This window comes from Schistocerca cancellata, chromosome 3 (genome assembly GCF_023864275.1).
Source record: "Schistocerca cancellata isolate TAMUIC-IGC-003103 chromosome 3, iqSchCanc2.1, whole genome shotgun sequence".
Taxonomy (NCBI): Eukaryota; Metazoa; Arthropoda; class Insecta; order Orthoptera; family Acrididae; genus Schistocerca; species Schistocerca cancellata.
This window is the reverse complement of record NC_064628.1, coordinates 340,785,668-340,800,815: the sequence shown is the minus strand read 5'-3', so window position 1 is coordinate 340,800,815 and position 15,148 is coordinate 340,785,668. Positions and strand designations below refer to the sequence as shown.

Here is a 15,148-nt window from a genome sequence, read left to right as displayed (position 1 = left end):
TGTGTCCTAAGATGGGCTTTAGTTGGCTTATAAAAGGATCATTTGTTCATGGACCATTTCTGAGAAAATGCCAAAAAACAATGATTTTTAGATACAAAACTTACCAGTTGTGAGATAGACCAGTTCTATAATTTTTGTTCGCGGCAGACCGTCGAAATATTTAACATATATTCTCGAGGAATTTCGAAACTTTTTCCGACGTGCAGAAACCCTCCAAAACCGGTTTACATCTATTTTGCGTCGTGGGCCGCAGTTGTTTAAATAATTAACTATAGCAAATCGCTCAAATTTTAACTGTATATTCTTTAGAGATGAATCTAGGAACGTCATTTTCCTGTTTTAGTAAATCTGTACCGAGTATCAAGATACATATGAAGAACCATGATTTTTGGGTGCGAAAAGTACAAATTGTGAAGATGGCCACTTCTGAAATTCTGTTCATAGTTAATTTTTACCATACGTTGTCAAGATCATGTTTCCGTGGAACCTTAAACTTTTTTCAGTATCATTATCCGCTACCGATGTCCAGAGGTTCAAAGTTACGTACTTACGCACGTAAAATATGCACGTAATATTTGGTCTGAGGTGTAAATGTAGTTTGAAGTTACATAGTGAACACAAGGCAAAGGTTCTAGGGTCACTGCTGTCCCTGTATAATCAGCACTTCACGCCAGTGCAGATACGTCCAAAGTGGTATTGGAGTGACAGATAATGGGCTAAAAGGAGTCTCAACATATCAAAAAGGAACTTAAAATGTCTGCCAAAAATTACGTAAAACTGGAGAGTCTACAAATTCAGTAGAACAATTCTTATAACATTTTTACTCTTTTAAATTACGGCCTTGGGCCCGGCGCTTTTGGTGAATTTCGGTCGATGAACGAAGTATCCAGTAAAAATGTGAAGCAAACGATTTTGTGCTACTCTCATATTATGCCTATTTATTTGTTGTCTATACTTGTCATGGTATATATATATATATATATATATATATATATATATATATACACTCCTGGAAATGGAAAAAAGAACACATTGACACCGGTGTGTCAGACCCACCATACTTGCTCCGGACACTGCGAGAGGGCTGTACAAGCAATGATCACACGCACGGCACAGCGGACACACCAGGAACCGCGGTGTTGGCCGTCGAATGGCGCTAGCTGCGCAGCATTTGTGCACCGCCGCCGTCAGTGTCAGCCAGTTTGCCGTGGCATACGGAGCTCCATCGCAGTCTTTAACACTGGTAGCATGCCGCGACAGCGTGGACGTGAACCGTATGTGCAGTTGACGGACTTTGAGCGAGGGCGTATAGTGGGCATGCGGGAGGCCGGGTGGACGTACCGCCGAATTGCTCAACACGTGGGGCGTGAAGTCTCCACAGTACATCGATGTTGTCGCCAGTGGTCGGCGGAAGGTGCACGTGCCCGTCGACCTGGGACCGGACCGCAGCGACGCACGGATGCACGCCAAGACCGTAGGATCCTACGCAGTGCCGTAGGGGACCGCACCGCCACTTCCCAGCAAATTAGGGACACTGTTGCTCCTGGGGTATCGGCGAGGACCATTCGCAACCGTCTCCATGAAGCTGGGCTACGGTCCCGCACACCGTTAGGCCGTCTTCCGCTCACGCCCCAACATCGTGCAGCCCGCCTCCAGTGGTGTCGCGACAGGCGTGAATGGAGGGACGAATGGAGACGTGTCGTCTTCAGCGATGAGAGTCGCTTCTGCCTTGGTGCCAATGATGGTCGTATGCGTGTTTGGCGCCGTGCAGGTGAGCGCCACAATCAGGACTGCATACGACCGAGGCACACAGGGCCAACACCCGGCATCATGGTGTGGGGAGCGGTCTCCTACACTGGCCGTACACCACTGGTGATCGTCGAGGGGACACTGAATAGTGCACAGTACATCCAAACCGTCATCGAACCCATCGTTCTACCATTCCTAGACCGGTAAGGGAACTTGCTGTTCCAACAGGACAATGGACGTCCGCATGTCTCCCGTGCCACCCAACGTGCTCTAGAAGGTGTAAGTCAACTACCCTGGCCAGCAAGATCTCCGGATCTGTCCCCCATTGAGCATGTTTGGGACTGGATGAAGCGTCGTCTCACGCGGTCTGCACGTCCAGCACGAACGCTGGTCCAACTGAGGCGCCAGGTGGAAATGGCATGGCAAGCCGTTCCACAGGACTACATCCAGCATCTCTACGATTGTCTCCATGGGAGAATAGCAGCCTGCATTGCTGCGAAAGGTGGATATACACTGTACTAGTGCCGACATTGTGCATGCTCTGTTGCCTGTGTCTATGTGCCTGTGGTTCTGTCAGTGTGATCATGTGATGTATCTGACCCCAGGAATGTGTCAATAAAGTTTCCCCTTCCTGGGACAATGAATTCACGGTGTTCTTATTTCAATTTCCAGGAGTGTATATATATATATATATATATATATATATATATATATATATATATATATATATATATATATATATATAAGTACATAAAAGAAATGTGTGAAAATTTTACTGTTCTACACAATTTGTTTTATACTCTACGTGCATAAGCAGCACACCCTGATGTAGCAGGGAAAAGAAGGTAACCAGCGGAAAAATGCACCTGTCAGAGCACAAAAAAGGTAAATATGTTCCTCTATAAGACTCTCTCTAAACTGCAAAAATCTCATTTCACTACATTGCACTGTTGGTATCTTTGCAAGCAGAAAGTTGCAGAAAATCGTGTTATCAATTTATTTAGAATTAGGGTAATGTTCTCATCAACGGACCAACTAAGCTTTTTCTCGAACTGAAGGAAATCTAATGTTTCAAATGTTGTGAAACTGAACATCAGAAATCCTCATTTGACCTACATTGTAGGATATAAGGCTTATTCCTGAAATACTTTTAACACCATCTCGAAAAAATTCTGAAATATTTTCAGTAAAGGTCTGTTCGTGTACACGTGTTTCTATCACTGGAACTGTTGAATTTCATGAACGGACCATTCGATGTATGTCCAAAATTTCTCGATTAAACCCCTGTCATTCGAGTATAACGACTGGGTGAATTTGAATATGGCCACACAGTGTAATTAAGGAAAGGAAAGGGTGATTAAGTGGATATTAATTTTAATATGAGCGAAGAATGTTGAATCTGAGCATAAAGAAAACGACGTACAATTCTAAACTGACACTATTACGAAATAGTGTGAAATTTAGGCTATTTTAAAAACTAAACTACGAGCCAGTACAAACTCTGCGTAACTCAGTGAGTTATCTACAGTTTAAACAAAAGTATCTTTTACTGTTATTCCTATCTTCAGCGCAAGTTTCATGCGCCTCCTTCCTACAGGCTAGGCACTGAATTTTGTCTTCCATTGATCGATTTCGACATAGCTCACTAAGCAAACCACTGGTGTTGGTGCTTTTCGTTCGACTCATTATAGGCAGCTTTCTCCTTAAGTTAGCGGGAGGTTTAGCTGTACGTTGTAATTGATCCTTGCGTGGAGAGCTTGGCAGTACTAAAGCTTTATGTATGACTTTTCTTGACCTGGCCTTCAGTGTCGTGACAACTTTGGGTATATAAGAAATGTCGGCTAAAACAACAGCCAAAGACTGGGTCTAGCAATATTTTTTCCTTTGTCCTTTGCAGTTGTTGGTAATCATGCTGAGATTTCTAAGAATGATGTTGAACCTAACGTCCATTTCTACATCTACATCTACATCTACACGATTACTCTGCAATTCCAATTTAAGTGCTTGGCAGAGGGTTCATCGAACCACAATCATACAATGTCCCAACCATTCCACTCCCGAACAGCGCGCGGGAAAAACGAACACTTAAACCTTTCTGTTCGAGCTCTGATTGCTCTTATTTTATTTTGATGATCATTCCTACCTAAGTGGGTTGGGCTCAACAAAATATTTTCGCATTCGGAAGAGAAAGTTGGTGATTGAAATTTCGTAAATACATCTCGCCGCGACGAAAAACGTCTTTGCTTTAATGACTTCCATCCCAACTCGCGTATCATATCTGCCACACTCTCTCCCCTATTACGTAATAATACAAAACGAGCTGCCCTTTCTTGCACCCTTTCGATGTCCTCCGTCAATCCCACCTGGTAAGGATCCCACACCGCGCAGCAGAGGACGAACGAGTGTAGTGTAAGCTGTCTCTTTAGTGGACTTGTTGCATCTTCTAAGTGTCCTGCCAATGAAACGCAACCTTTGGCTAGCCTTCCCCACAATATTGTCTATGTGGTCTTTCCAACTGAAGTTGCTCGCAATTTTTACACCCAGGTACTTAGTTGAATTGACAGCCTTGAGAATTGTACTATTTATCGAGTAATCGAATTCCATCGGATTTCTTTTTGAACTCATGTGGATCACCTCACACTTTTCGTTATTTAGCGTCAACTGCCACCTGCCACATCATACAGCAATCTTTTCTAGATCGCTTTGCAACTGATACTGGTCTTCGGATGACCTTACTAGACGGTAAATTACAGCATCATCTGCGAACAACCTAAGAGAACTGCTCAGATTGTCATCCAGGTCATTCATATAGATCAGGAACAGCAGAGTCCCAGGACGCTTCCCTGGGGAACACCTGATATCACTTCAATTTTACTCGATGATTTGCCGTCTATTACTACGAACTGACAGGAAATCACGAATCCAGTCGCACAACTGAGACGCACTGTTGGTGGTGGTGATGATAAAAATCGGACACATGCTATACGGCATGTTTATTGCAAAATATTCTGTAGTTAGACGTACTAAAAGTTTACTATTCCTGCCTAAGCGTTCTGTTTTCGCTATAGCAGCTCCCGCAAATAAAGTTCTCGTGTAGAAAAAGAATAAACTCAGTCATTTTCTGCTACATGAAGACATCATTTACGTAAGAGTCACTGAACAGGCAGTACAAACTGGGTGTGCAAACCGGTAGTGAGAACCGCTTGTAGAAAACTGACAGCGACGATAAAGCACAGAATATAAACGTACCGCCGTAATTTCTCTGGCGCGTTTGTGTTTCTTTCTTCCTCTTTCCTTCACTCTTTCCTTCCACACCGTTCATTCCTCTCTGGCTACCACGCCAGGGACCTCAGTTCGTTAGGGGAGCATACGTGGAAATTGTGAAGGTTAAGTGGCCACCACTGTAATATTTTCCACTCTAATGTAGTCTCTTTGATGTGCGTCGCGTGATGACAATCACGGCTTTAACCGTGCCCCACGACCGACTTAACAGGTCGTATTCTCCTCCACAGGGGCGCGATAATATCTCTGAATCACAAATTTCAACCACTGCCGTGTCACGAATGAATTAGGATTCCTAAGCGTGTATCACTGGGGCTAAATCCCAGAAATGCTCTTGTTTTTAAACAGTCGGATAAAAGACGTGGAATTCAGACTCTGCGACGCACGTACAAATAACCTCACAATCTACTTCACTACACATTTATTCATAACACTGTAGCGTTTGAAATAGCACACTGTCACTACTGCATTGCTCGCAAGATTTCAGATGAAGAAACACAGACTTGGAAACGACTGCGCCCAGAAGCGGGTTCATCAGAAGCTTCTAAATAAAATCTGTACAGCTTCAATTATCCAGGAAAGGGTGGAGAGCAAGCAGTGTACGCTTCTTAGTCACAATAGTACGCTCCCTTGCGCTAGACGAAGTAGGGAGTTCTCTATGTTTAAATACCGCGTCTACAGATTTTAAGGGTGTTTGGAGGAGATAAAAGGAAACACTATTTTATATGACCAACTTGTCTCGGCTGCTCCGTTTTCTGCCAGAGCTTTATGACCGTTTTGACGCCAGCGATGCTTGGAGACGGCGTTCAAACGGCCCCGAGATGGCTGTTATTTTGGAGATGTTGCTGAAAATGTTACCCTTTTACATTATTACAAACCTGGCATCTGCGTGCTAAAACCCTCTCTAAACAACCTCGGAATGTCTTTTTCTCAAAAACCGTGCGTAGAGAGCCGTAACTGAGAGGTTATGGCTTTTCTGAACAAGATAACACTGAGTTTAAAAATAATGAATTGTATGTATAAGTAATTGCTAAATATGCCAGAACAAAGACAAAACATTCTTCCTTGTGTGGTGGAAGAGTGAAGCTGTAGTGTTGACACCGGGTGTAATTTGTCTCGTATTATGTGATTGTGTCTAAATAAAAATAATTGTAAAGTACGAATTAAGAGGAGTGCGAATTTTTCGCAGGTAATTATCCCTCTATTCTGTCGACAGCTTTGTCAACATGTACGGTAAATTCAGGACAATGTTTCTTGCCTCATATTAGCACTTTTTCCTTTTTTCTCAAAAGCTTTGTTACCACATTCAGTAATTTCTAGGCCAAAGTTTCTTCCCTAAAATTAGTACTTTTTTTTCCTTTTTCATCATCCTTGCAAGACTGTGCGATCATCACAGATAGATCCTGTATCGTAAAAGAGGATACATATTACGGAAAAAGAAGTTGTTCGTAACTGAGCTACCACTTTACGTGAAGGCAATCAGTAATGATGACATGTTTATGGTTCTGGTACGCGAACTACTGTTCCAGCTAGCGCAGAACACGCCATGCAAAACGTGGCGCTGTTGTTTCACTACGCAGTACTCACCCGCGTTTCGCACAGCTCAGAGCACCGGCATCAGGTGTTCACTCTGCGACCTGTAACAGAACAATGAGTCTTTAGAGAATAACTCCGTAAAGTAAACTAGGATTGTCGCTACTGAAGAACGAATCTGAAGCAAAAAATAAAAATACAGACAGTTTGAAATTATTTGAAATTCATTTGTCTTGGGACGGCCGCTTTCCAATTCTTTTCTTAAATTGGAAGCATTTAAAAAAATACTTTCGGTCATGCAGCGTAATATCGTGATACGTAATACATCATCCAAAACGCAACGCAAAAACTGATAGGCAAAATCCTAAAATGACTTTTACTGTGGTTAGAGTTGTACGAGAGGCATTCAATAAGTAATGCGACACATTTTTTCTTCACCAATTTCGGTCGCAAAAATGTGGAATTTGTTGTGGGACGTTTCGGAATATTCCAGCTTCAGCCCCTATAGTTTCACAAAGTTCCGATATGTGGCGTCGTTATAGGCTTCAAAATGGCGTCTGTAAAAGAGGTGCGTTCCAAGGAGAGAGCTGTCATTGAGTTTCTTTTGGCGGAAAACCAGAGCATCACAGATATTCATAGGCACTTCCAGAATATTTACAGAGACCTGGCAGTGAACAAAAGTGCTGCGAGGCGTTGGGAGAGGCGTCTCATTATCGCAATTAGATCGCGCAGACCTATCTGATCTCCCTCTTGCCGGCCGGTCGCACACGGCTGTGACTCCTGCAGTGTTGGAACAGGCGGAAACTCTTATCGAGGTGACGTACCGATCACAATCAAATATCTCGCTGCTGAACTGGACTGTATTGTTCTTCCTCTTCCGCCGTACAGTCAGGATCTCCCACCTACTGATTTCGTTCTTTTGGCGCAATGAAGGATGCCCACCGCGGGAAGTATTACGTGGATGATGGAGAGGTTATTGACACAACAAGACGTTGGCTCCAGTAGATTGGTACCATGAGGGCATGTATGTATGCATATATGTTAACCGGGGACCTAGAAACGACGGAGAGGCTCCGTCCCCGCCGTAGCCGCAGTGGTCCACAACCCCACGACGACTACCGCAGTCCACCCATCCGCTGCTCCACACAGAACCGAGGGTTATTGTGCGGTTCGGCCCCCAGGGAATGTCTCACACCAGACTAGTGTAACCCCTATGTTTCTGTGATAGAGTAATGGTGATGTACTCGTACGTGGAGAACTTGTTTGCGCAGCAATCACCGACATAGTGCAGCTGAGGCGGAATGAGGGGAACCAGCTCGCATTCGCCGAGGCAGATGGGAAACCGCCTAAAAACCATCCACAGACTGGCTGGCTCACCGGACCTCGACACAAGTACGCTGGGCGGATTCGTGCCGCGGACAAGGCGCTCCTTCCCGCTCCGGAAAGCCGTGCGTTAGACCGATCGGCTAACCGGGCGGGCTACCATGAGGGCATACAGGCCCTTCCAGAAAGGTGACGTAGTGCTGTCGCAATGAACGGAGATTATGTGGAAAAATAGGGTTTTGTACCCAAAACATTGGGGAATAAAATGGTGTACTGGAATTCTGAATAGACCCAAACTGATTTCGGAAATGAATGTGTTGCATTGTCTAATGAACGCCCCTACTTTATTAGAACATTTCATCTTCAGCCACAACATTCCTATTTTCCAATATATATTTCACTTGCTATCTGGGAAGAAGCACTGTGGGTCTAAGAACCACCAACCACCATTCTATGAAAACGGGTAGAGTGAAAAAGAAATATAACGCAATGCTCGTAAAAACCCACACTACATTCAATTTGAAACCCTATTAAAAAAAATGTTCAGATGTGTGTGAAATCTTATGGGACTAAACTGCTAAGGTCATCAGTCTCTAAGCTTACACACTACTGAACTTAAATTATCCTAAGGACAAACACACATCCATGCCCGAGGGACGACTCGAACCTCCTCCGGGAGCAGCCGCACAGTCCATGACTGCAGCGCCTTGGACCGCTCGGCTAATCCCACGCGGCCAACCCTACTAAACTTTATGTGGTAGAGATACCCCACAAAATTACGAAACGGAAAAGGTTTATCATCTATTACATTTTCGGTGTTCATGCAGTAAAAGTGTCACATTTGGCATGACGTCCTGATTTACTTCTTCCTTACTTTAACTCTATTTGGAACAACTTTTCAGACGGTATGCACATACACCACTAAATGTCCCTGCAAAATTAAATCATTATACGGAACGTAATTCAGGGGATACAGTATCATAAACCATTAAGATCCGTGAAAAACTGCAGCATCGGGCATGACGTTTTAATTTTTTACTTCGTTACCACTAATTCTATTCCCAACATCTTTCGTAATCAGTATCCACATACAGCTATCAGCCAGAAAGTTATGACCACCAACCTACTATGGACATAAACCTGCCCAGGTGACAGCAGCGTCACCTGGCGAGGAATGACTGCAAGTCAGACACCCGCACCATGCATGTAGTATCAGTGGGTGGGCTGTCTGTGTGCAGAATGGAGAAGGCGCGCGAACTGTCTGAGGTTGACCGAGGACAGACTGTGATGGCCTGGAGGCTCGACACGAGCATTTCAGAAACTGCACCATTTTTCGGGCGTTCTAGGGCGTTCGAAGAGTACTGTGGCGAGTGTCTTCAACACGTGGCGAAACCAAGGTGAAACCTCTGTCTTCAACACGTGGCAAAACCAAGGTGAAATCACGGTCAGAATTCGAGGGATTGGGCAGATTGGTAAGGCAGGACAGGCGACGAATTATGGCATAACTAACATCGGACTTTAATGCTGGGCAGAGTAAAAGTAATTTTGAACACACAGTGCAGCGAACACTCCTAACGATGCGCCTCCGCAGCCGACGACCAATGCATGTGCCAATAACATCACGACTTCGGTATCTAGGTCGGAAAAGGGCACATGACCATCGACACTGGACGTTGGCCTAGTGGCAGAGAGTTGCATGGACTGATGAATCCCGACACTTTCTTCATCAAGCAGATGGGAGGGTGTGAATTCGTCGTCTTCCAAGGGGACAGCTACTTTATACCTGTACTGCAGCTAGGAAACAAGCTGGAGTTGACTCCATTATGCTCTGGGCATCTATGGGTACAGCGGATCTCGTGTAAGACATCATGATGGCCAAGGAGTATCGTACACTGCCGGCCGTTATGGCCGAGCGGCTCTAGGCGCTTCAGTTTGGAACTGCGCGACCCCTACGGTCGCAGTTTCGAATCCTGCATCGGGTATGGATGTGTGTGATGTCCTCAGGTTAGTTAGGTTTAAGTAGTTCTAAGTTCTAGGGGACTGATGACCTCAGAATTTAAGTCCCATAGTGCTCAGAGCCATTTGAACCATTTGAAGTATCGTACACTGGTTGCAGACCACATACACCTCATCATGATGATCACTTTTCCCGACGGCAGTGACATTTTTCAACAAGATAATGCGCAATGCTAGGAGTGTGAGACAGTGGTTGGAGAAATATAGTCACGAGCTCCAAGCGATTTGCTGGCTCCCCACCTCGCCGCCAGATCTGAATCCAATAGGACACACCTGAGATGTGACTGAACGGGGCGTCAGAGCTCATCGCCCCTCTCCCAAAAATTTACGAGAATTAGGTGACGTGTGTGCAGATGTGGTGCAAAATCCCTCCAGCGACCTACCAAGGCCCCGTTGCTTCCATGCCACGACGCGTCGCCGCTTTTATTCGCGCCAGAGCTATGCAAACCGGCTACTAGGTACTTAGTCATAGTGTTCTGGCTGTTCAGTGTACGCTGTACACCTCTTAATATACCTGCAAAGTTGTATCATCGTGTGACACTTACTCGTAGTTCAGGAAATATGTCATGCACACAGAGATGGCTGAAAAGCTGTCGCATGGGGCCTGACAATATCATTTATTAGTTCTTTACTACTAACTCCTTGCACAACAAATTTTGCTGGCAGTATCGAACCACAGTACTGCATGCACCTGCAAAATTATATCACTGCAACAGACATAGTTCACGAGATACGACGCAATAAACAATGATATGCGTGGAAAAACTAGGATTTCATAAAACTGAAAACAAATTACCCTGATTATAATCTTACAGTATTTGATAATAGGAGCTCTTACCGACATGCAAACAACACTGAACATAAATTCATACCTTTCTAAACTTTTCTCGTTCACATGCTCTACGACAAATATTTAAGGGGGGTAGGACATCAAATGGGCCGTCATGGAGCAGGAGAGACACCACAGGACATTTTAATTTCCACTGCCTATACTTTTACGAATAAATTCATAACACTTTGTCAGCATGACCAGGAGAGATTAAGGATTCACAATCACAGCAGTGGAAGTTCAAAAAAATAACATAATAATTTTCTTTTTCATGTGAAAGTTCATCATTTATACATTTCTATTGGCTGCGTTTGTCGCTATAGGTACACGTTTCTTCATAAATAAGAGAGATTCTTCGATGAATTTTGTACAGCATACAAACCATACTTACAGGTGTATGAAACTCTAGAAATTATTTCATTTATGAAAAAATGAATGTGCTGTTACATTTTAAACTTCAAACTCAAATTTTATAGTTAATTATCTCAATTTTTACCCCGGTTTTTAATAGATCTGAAAAATTCTAGAGTTTCATACACCTGTACGTATGGTTTGTATGCTGTGCAAAATTCATCGAAGAATCCGCCTTATTTATGAAGAAAAGTGTACCTATAGCAACAAATGCAGCCAATGGTAAGTGAAAAAAGGTGAAATACTAATGTAAAAAAAAAAAATTATTTTCTTATATTTTTTAGCTTCCACCACCATAAGTGTAAATCCTGAACCCTTTCTGGTCATTCTGACAAAATTTTATGAATTTATTTTTAAAAGTATAGACAGTGGAAATTAAAAATTCCTGTGGTGTCTCTCCTGCTCCATGTCGTCCCGTTTGACGTCCTACCACACTTCAGACAGTAACTCACTTGTAAAGCAATGAGAAGTTCGAAACTGTTTTGTACAGGGAAGTTTACTGATTAATCAGCATCTGGAAAGAAGCATTATGGGGTTAAGAAACACCTACATAACTACGGAAAAAGAAATTTCAAGAAAATTTGTTAGGTACCTGACTTATCACTTTTATAAAAATACTGTAGGAGTATGATTCCCAACCTCCGACCCCGACGACTATAGGTGGATTATATATGAGAAACATGATGTAAAAATGCCCGAAAGCCACCCGTTGGCATTTATTTACTGTATTTAGGTGACTTGCAATTCTTTCAAAGGTATGAAATACAATTTATCTATTAAGTGGGTAAGTCTTCCGACGTAAGAGTGATTTCAGGTGTGTCGCAGGGGAGTGTCATAGGACCGATGCCCGCATCTCGTGGTCGTGCGGTAGCGTTCTCGCTTCCCACGCCCGGGTTCCCGGGTTCGATTCCCGGCGGGGTCAGGGATTTTCTCTGCCTCGTGATGGCTGGGTGTTGTGTTCTGTCCTTAGGTTAGTTAGGTTTAAGTAGTTCTAAGTTCTAGGGGACTGATGACCGTAGCAGTTGAGTCCCATAGTGCTCAGAGCCATAGGACCGATGCTATTCACAATATATGTAAATGACCTTGTGGAGACATCGGAAGTTCACTGAAGCTTTTTGTGGATGGTGCTGTAGCATATCGAGAGGTTGAAAATTCTACTGAAATGCAGGAGGATCTGCAACGAATTGACGCATGGTGCAGGGAATGGCAATTGAATCTCAATGTAGACAAATGTAATGTGCTACTAATACATAGAAAGATCCTTTATCATTTAGCTACAATATAGCAGGTCAGCAACTGGAAGCAGTTAATTCCATAAATTATCTGGGAGTAGACATTAGGAGTGATTTAAAATGGAATGACCATATAAAATTAATCGTCGATAAAGCAGGTGCAAGACTGAGATTCATTGGAAGAATCGTGAGGAAATGCATTCCGAAAACAAAGGAAGTAGGTTACAGTACACTTGTTCGCCCACTGCTTGAATACTGCTCACCGGTGTGGGATCCTTACCAGATAGGGTTGATAGAAGAGATAGACAAGATGCAACGGAGAGCAGCACGCTTGTTACAGGATCATTTAGAAATCGCGAAAGCGTTACGGAGATGATAGATAATCTCCAGCGGAAGACTCTGCAAGAGAGACGCTCAGGAGCTCGGTACAGGCTTTTGTTGAAGTTTCGAGAACATACCTTCACCGAGTCAAGCAGTATATTGCTCCCCCCTACGTATGTCTTGCGAAGAGACCATGAGGATAAAATCAGAGAGATTAGAGCCCACAGAGAGGCATACCGACAATCTTTCTTTCCACGAACAACACGAGACTGGAACAGAAAGGAGAACCGTTAGGGGTACTCAAGGTGCCCTCCGCCACACACCGTCAGGTGGCTTCCGGAGTATGAATGTAGATGTACGAGGAGATGTAGGACAGAGAGAAAAGGGGGGGGGTGCGAATGACATAGAGTGAGCAGGAGAGGAGTGGCGAGGAGATGGATAGAGAGTCTAGGAGGAGGAGCCCAACAGAGAGAGGGGGATGAGGAGATTGAGAGGGAGAGGGGCAGGGGGAGATGGACGATGGACGATAGTAGCGGGAGATGGACAGAGGGTGTGGAAGTGGACAGAGACAGGGAGGATTGGTAGTGAAATGCGGAAGGAGGAGGGAGACAGGGGGAGGAGGAGATAAAAAGGAGGTCGAGAAGATGGGCAGAGATTAGAATGGGGGGAGGAGACAGAGACTGGAGGGATTGGGAGATGGACTCATTGAAGATTCGAATAAATACCTGGACAACGCTGGGTTTCTCTGCTAGTGCTATTAGTGGAATACAAATATACCATAATCTAGAAAGCCAAGTGTGTGTGTTGGGGTTTGTGGGCGCTCAACATCGAGGTCATCAGCGCCTAGAAAGCCAAGACGTAATGTCTGTTTATAACGATTCCAACGCTTACCCGAGAAACCCAATTCTGGTAATACAAAGAATGGGCGTGGCAACTCGATTATTTTCGCGAGTTGGCCTTTCGCACAATCTGAGTGTCTGCAATCAGTTCAGTATCCGACGAATGATCATTATAAAGTACAGGACGTAACGATTCCTGTGCTTATACAGAATTAAAATTGATAAAACCGACAAGCTGCATGGACGGATATCTGACAGGAAATAAAGAAAGGCCCTATGGAGATGTATCCGGAGATGCATCGTTGCCACGGTAGATGGCGCTGACGAATGAAAGTTCCTCTGATCAGGTGTCGTGTGCTCCATGCCTGATGCACGCTGTGGGACTGACGTAGCGTACAGTAAGTAGCAGAATGGTCCCTTATTTATGTCGGGAACAAGCCGAGATCGTGTTTGTGTTCGGTCAAGCAGATGGAAGCGGTAGAGCGGCAGAATCCGGTCCTCCAAAGCCGGTGTACGAACAGTCCTCTGCCTCCCTGCACCGTCGTCTGTCTGGAAGGATCCATGATCACACAAACGTCCAAAAAGGGCTTGAAACGTTGTGTTATGTGGTTCGTGTCTGAGAGGGTACTTGTTTTGGTATGGCCGTGTTGTCTCTCTACCTTATCCATCTGCATGGCAGTACACAAAACCACAACGGGTTGCTCCCGACATGAAAAGCGGACCATTCTGTTGCTTACTGAACGCTGCGTTAATCAAACAGCCTGCAACACACAAGGAACACATGGCACGTCATCAGAACAACTATCATTCGTCAGCGCCATCTACCGTGGCAACTATGCATTTCATCTACATGTACATCTACGTGGCTACTCTGCTATTCACAATAAAGTTCCTGGCGGAGGGTTCAACGAACCACCTTCAAGCTGTCTCTCTAACATTCCACTCTCGAACGGCACGCGGAAAAAACGAGCACTTAAATTTTTCTGTGAAAGCCCTGATTTCTCTTATTTTATCGTGATGATCATTTCTCCCTATGTAGGTGGGTGCCAACAGAATGTTTTCGCAATCGGAAGGGAAAACTTCTGATTGAAATTTCATTAGAAGGTCCCGTCGCAACGAAAAACGCTTTTATTTTAATGGTTGCCACTCCAATTCACGTATCATGTCTGTGATACTATATCCCATATTTCGGGATAATACAAAACGAGCTGCCCTTCTTTGTACTTTTTCGATGTCATCCGTCAGTCTCACCTGATGCGGATCCCACACCGCACAGCAGTACTCCAGAACAGGGCGGGCAAGCGTGGTGTAAACAGTCTCTTTAGTAGACCTGTTGCACCTTCTAAGTGTTCTGCCAATGAATCGCAGTCTTTGGTTTGCTCTACCCACAATATTATCTACGTGATCGTTCCAATTTAGGTTATTTGTAATTGTAATCCCTAAGAATTTAGTTGAATTTACAGCCTTCAGATTTGTGTGACTTATCGTGTAATCGAAATTTAGCTGATTTCTTTTAGTACTCATGTGAATAACTTCGCACTTTTCCTTATTCAGGGTCAATTGGCACTTTTAGCACCATACAGATATCTTATCTAAATCATTTTGCAAGTCGT

At 44.1% G+C, this 15,148-nt stretch overlaps 1 long non-coding RNA gene across 1 annotated transcript in view; it reads right to left on the bottom strand.

Annotated features, from left to right (window-relative positions):
- LOC126175033 (uncharacterized) overlaps nucleotides 1–15,148 on the bottom strand; it is a 966,449-nt gene that overhangs the window by 179,702 nt on the left and 771,599 nt on the right. Inside the window, exon 3 of the long non-coding RNA XR_007535514.1 lies at nucleotides 6,619–6,668. This is a non-coding gene — a long non-coding RNA (uncharacterized LOC126175033). The remainder of the gene's footprint in view (nucleotides 1–6,618; nucleotides 6,669–15,148) is intronic.